Source organism: Mirounga leonina, unplaced genomic scaffold, assembly GCF_011800145.1.
Source record: "Mirounga leonina isolate KUSES-001 unplaced genomic scaffold, KU_Mleo_1.0 Mir_91, whole genome shotgun sequence".
Taxonomy (NCBI): Eukaryota; Metazoa; Chordata; class Mammalia; order Carnivora; family Phocidae; genus Mirounga; species Mirounga leonina.
Genome location: NW_023270839.1, coordinates 15,266,759 through 15,272,333, shown reverse-complemented (window position 1 = coordinate 15,272,333; position 5,575 = coordinate 15,266,759). Strand labels below are relative to the sequence as shown.

General features: G+C 41.7%; 1 pseudogene; it reads right to left on the bottom strand.

Annotated features, from left to right (window-relative positions):
- Positions 1-2,888: 2,888 nt before the first annotated feature.
- Positions 2,889-4,348, bottom strand: LOC118003027 (annotated as a pseudogene).
- Positions 4,349-5,575: the final 1,227 nt, after the last annotated feature.

The following is a 5,575-nucleotide window of genomic DNA, read 5'->3' as shown; positions in this document are numbered from 1 at the left end:
TCTAGAACCCTCAGTTTGTTTTTCAGAGTCCATCATCTCTCATGGTTTGTCTACCCCTCCGATTTCCCCCGCTTCATTCTTCCCCTCCCGCTACCTTCTTCTTCTTCTTTTTTTTTTTTTCTTAACCTATATTGCATTATTTGTTTCAGAGGTACAGATCTGAGATTCAACAGTCTTGCACAATTCACAGCGCTTACCAGAGCACATACCCTCCCCAGTGTCTATCACCCAGTCACCCCATCCCTCCCACCCCACCCCCCACTCCAGCAACCCTCAGTTTGTTTCCTGCAATTAAGAATTCCTCATATCATATACCACATCTTCTTTATCCATTCATCTGTTGATGGACATCTAAGCTCTTTCCATAGTTTGGCTATTGTGGACATTGCTGCTATAAACATCGGGGTGCACATACCCCTTCAGATCACTACATTTGTTTCTTTGGGGTAAATACCCTGTAGTGCAATTGCTGGGTCATACAGTAGCTCTATTTTTGACTTTTTGAGGAACTCCATACTGTTTTCCAGAGTGGCTGCACCAGCTTGCATTCCCACCAATAGTGTAGGAGGGTTCCCCTTTCTCCGCATCCCCGCCAACATCTGTTGTTTCCTGACTTGTTAATTTTAGCCATTCTGACTGGTGTGAGGTGGTATCTCATTGAGGTTTTGATTTGGATTTCCCTGATGCCGAGTCATGTTGAGCACTTTTTCATTGTGTCTGTTGGCCATTTGGATGTCTTCTTTGGAAAAATGTCTGTTCATGTCTTCTGCCCATTTTTTGATTGGATTCTTTGTTCTTTGGGTGTTGAGTTTGATAAGTTCTTTATAGATTTTGGATACTAACCCTTTATCTGATATGTCATTTGCAAATATCTTCTCCCATTCTGTCGGTTGTCTTTTGGTTTTGTTGACTGTTGCCTTTGCTGTGCAAAAGCTTTTTACCTTGATGAAGTCCCAATAGTTCATTTTTGCCCTTGCTTCCCTTGCCTTTGGTGATGTTTCTAGGAAGAAGTTGCTGCAGCTGAGGTCGAAGAGGTTACTGCCTGTGTTCTCCTCTAGCATTTTGATGGATTCCTGTCTCACATTTAGGTCTTTCATCCATTTTGAGTCTATTTTTGTGTGTGGTGTATGGAAATGGTCCAGGTTCATTCTTCTGCATGTGGCTGTCCAATTTTCCCAACACCATTTGTTGAAGAGACTGTCTTTTTTCCACTGGACATTCTTTCCTGCTTTGTCGAAGATTAGTTGACCATAGAGTTGAGGGTCCATTTCTGGTCTCTCTATTCTGTTCCGTTGATCTATGTGTCTGTTTTTGTGCCAGTACCATACTCATGGATTGGAAGAACAAATATTGTGAAGATGTTAATGCTACCTAGAGCAATCTACACATTTAATACAATCCTTTTCAAAATACCATCAACTTTTTTCAAAGAAATGGAACAAATAATCCTAAAATTTGTATGGAACCAGAAAAGACCCCGAATAGCCAGAGGAATGTTGGAAAAGAAAAGCAAAGCTGGTGGCATCACAATTCCGGACTTCAAGCTCTATTACAAAGCTGTCATCATCAAGACAGTATATGTCTTTCTTCAGTCTCTCCTTGCCCTCTGTGTGGGGGCCAGTTTCAGATTTTACCCAGGAAGCTCCTGAGGTTTTCAACCAACAGAAGTATCTGTGCAGAATTATATTCCCACAAGCAGTGCTTGAGAGTGCTTCTCTTATCTCATCTTTGCTTCTGTGTTGGATGATTATCACAATTTTGGGTAAATATTTGGGTGAAAAATGGTATCTAAAATATGCTTCAGTTTTATTTCTTTGATAATGTGATATATTTAAAATTTTTCATATTTATTAGCCATTTTATCTGACTCTTATTATTCATTTTTTTATGAGGTAAAATACCAATTTATCTAAGTAACTTATATACTTATAAAAATTTATGTACTTATCACATATATATGAGAAACCTCACCAAAAAGGGGAATTGGGTAGGGAAAGAAACTTTAAAAGATCAGCACACTGTCAGCCCAAAGACTGTAGAGTTCTCAGCCAGACAGGGTGGCCAATGTGCCCCAACCCCCCCTTTTTTTTTTGCCCCCAAAAAGCAAAGTTTCAAAATAGTATAAAATTTAAAAACCATTCTGTACATAAGCTATTCAAGATTTCTCTAGCACTCACTGATACAAAGCATGATGAGATGGCATTTTTAGAGACAGCAGCTTCAGACCCCGAAAAGGGTGATAAGGTGAGTTTATTTCATTTGGCTAAATCAGTGGCAAACACAATTTTCTTTTTTCTTTCAAGGAGGCAGGAAAGCATGTAAGTGGTCACCTCAACATAAGGGGGACATGATGAACCATTCTGTGAGTGGTTGGGAAAGGGGTAAAGAAAGGGGAAGGGGTTGGTCTCAGGTAGAGGTCTCAATATCTTATTAATTTGTTTGGTCACTTCTGATGAAAAAAAATTAAAAGTAAAGTTTTTCAAAGATAAGCTGAAAACCTGAGCCATACTCTTTTTTGGCTAACTCCTTCTGGAATCACCTTTCTAATTTGGCTGGTATATTGAACAGAGCAGTGATGTTTCCCAGAATGGGTCTCCTTCTGGGCTCTGGCTCTCAGTAAGGCAGGCCCCTTTTGCTTTCCTTCCTCTGTGGAGAGGGCAGTATGCATTAAGCTGAAAAGTGACTTTCCAGATGTGAGGAAGGGGTTAGACTGCTGCTTCAGAACTGCGGAATTATTTAGAATGTTTTACAAATGGTCACTACATCAACAGCAATGAAAAAGGTAATTACAAAGTGTGTACATCACAACATACTTTAAAAAAAAAATATTTATTTGAGAGAGAGCAAGAGAGAATGTACAGAGGGAGGGGCAGAGGGAGAGAGAGAATCTCAAGCAGACTCCCAGCTGATCATGAGTCCATCGTGGGACTGGTGGGGCTTGATCTCACTATCCTGAGATCGTGACCCTGAGATCATGACCCTGAGATCATGACCTGAGCTGAAATCAAGAGTTGGACACTTAACTGACTGAGCCACCCAGGCGCCCCCATTACAACATACTTTTAAGGACACTTCACATTGTGCTCACATTCCCTTAAATATTATTCCTAAAGGTGCTCAGCCTCAAGCCTGACTGCAATCTCTGGGGAGAGGTGGACACTAGTGAAAAAGACACTGGGGTTGAGGTGGGAAAAATGGCAAAAGGAGAAAGCAGCCTTTCAGTTAAAGATCAGCCATCAGTTTCAAGGCCAGCTTTGGGCAGGCTGGCCTCAGGCTGGAGCTGGTGTCAGGAGGAAGAGCAGCTGCAGGGTGGGACTGGGGTGCTCTACATACCATTCAGGTCAGGCAGGAGCTGATCTGGCATCCTTTGTGTGCAAAGGTGCTCCTTTTTGGTGCATTTCAGCTTATCTTCCAAATCATCAATTATCTTCTCTAGCTTGGCTACCAATCTCTCAGCAAACTCAGCATGGGTCTCTGCCTGCTTGAGTTTATCAGTAAGAATCTTTATCTCTTCTGCATATTTGTCTCCCTTTTGAGAGTACTTTTCTTCTGCAGCACTCAGACACTTTAGGTTCTGGTCCATCAGTCTTTTCTGCTCATCCACCTCCCCACAGTGGAGTCTGCCAGCTCATCTCGGTCCTTTGTACATTCCAGGTCCCCCTCAGTAATCACCAACTTCTGAGCCACCCCTTCATACTTCTCATCTGCTTTTTCTGCATAGTGCTCAGCTTGCTTGAATTGGATTTCCTGGAGTTCCATCTTTTCTTCATCTCTTAAGGCTCAGTTTTCAGTAACCTTCATACTTTTCTTACTCTCATCAGCAGCTTTCTCGGCTTCCTCCAGCTTTTGCAGGGCATGGTCCAGCTCTTCTTCAACCAGCTGGATTCTCTGGTTCCAGGAGGCCACCTCAGCCTCAGTCTGCTCCTGGGCCCACCTTTCCACCTCCACTTCCTGCTGTAGGTGCTCGGCCCTCTCCTCTGCATCATTGGCTTGCTGCTGCAGAACCTGCAAATTGTACTTCACTGCCTCGATGGTGGTGATCCCGGGCATGGTGCCCTCCTGGCCCCTGCCAATGCTTAGCTTCCTGCCTCCTCTGCTCAGAGCTGCAGCCGCTTCTCTGTAATGCTTTTTGGTTATATGAAACAGAAAGCCACTTCAAACTAGCTTAATAAAAAATGGGAATTTCCTGACTCACTGATGGCTCCCAAGAACTACCTTACGTAGTGCTGAGTTTAGGGACTTGATATCATCATCCAGACTCAGACTGTCCATCTCTCAGCTTGGATGTCCTCTGGCCTGATGCAATTCAGTCAGATCTTTCCTCTTGGTGACAAAATGACCATGCACAGATCCAGTCTTCTTAATCACTCAGTGAAGGAAGTGTCTCTTTTCCAGTCATTGTAGTACAGTCTCTCAAATGAGTATCACTGGGTGGACACAGCCACGTGCTCATTTCTGACACAGTCATTCTGCCCAGGAATATAGAATGTGGGAATGGCCATATTGACCTTGTTCATCCACTTTTGGAGGGATAGAGACACTCAAAAAAGCCAAGAGGGAGCACATTGTTAGCCCAAAGGAAAATTAAGGTTCTGCTACAAAAAAATTAGATGTCTTTTACAGTTTTAATTTTGCTCAAGGTGTTTTCTCATATAAAGACAAAGTATTACGTGGTCAAATTAAAGTTTTCCTATAATTTCTTATCTAACTTTAAAGCTTAAAAAGTCACAGAATCAATAAAAATACTTTCTATTTTCTTCAGTTTTTATGGTTTATATTTTTGCACTTATCTTTTTTTTTTTTTAAAGATTTTATTTGAGAGAGAGAGAGTGAGCATGCAGAGCAGTGGGAGGGAGAGGCAGAGGGAGAAGCAGACTCCCCACTGAGCAGGGAGCCCGATGTGGAACTCGATCCCAGGACCCTGAGCTCGTGACCTGAGCTGAAGGCAGATGCTTAACCAACTGAGGCATCCAGGTGCCCCTGCACTTATCTTTTAATTAAACTAGAATTAAATAGTCTTAAAAGCCAAATAAATTACTAAATATTTCAGTAATATTTATTGCTGAAACTGATTTATCAACATTTATAATATATAAATTTTAATGAACACTACTTTCTATTTCTAAGTCAGTTATTGACTTTTTCTATTTTTTAAAGATTTATTTATTTATTTATTTTTATTATTATGTTATGTTAATCACCATACATTGCATCATTAGTTTTTGATGTAGTGTTCCATGATTCATTGTTTGCATATAACACCCAGTGCTCCATGCAGTACATGCCCTCTTTAATACCCATCACCAGGCTAACCCCCATCCCCCCACCCCCCTCCCCTCTAGAACCTTCAGTTTGTTTCTCAGAGTCCACAGTCTCTCATGGTTCGTCTCCCCTCCAATTTCCCTCCCTTCATTCTTCCCTTCCTGCTATCTTCTTCTTTTTTTTTTTTTTTTTAACATATAATGTATTATTTATTTCAGAGGTACAGGTCTTACACAATTCACAGCGCTCACCATAGCACATACCCTCCCCAATGTCTATCACCCAGTCACCCCATCCCTCCCACCCCCCACCA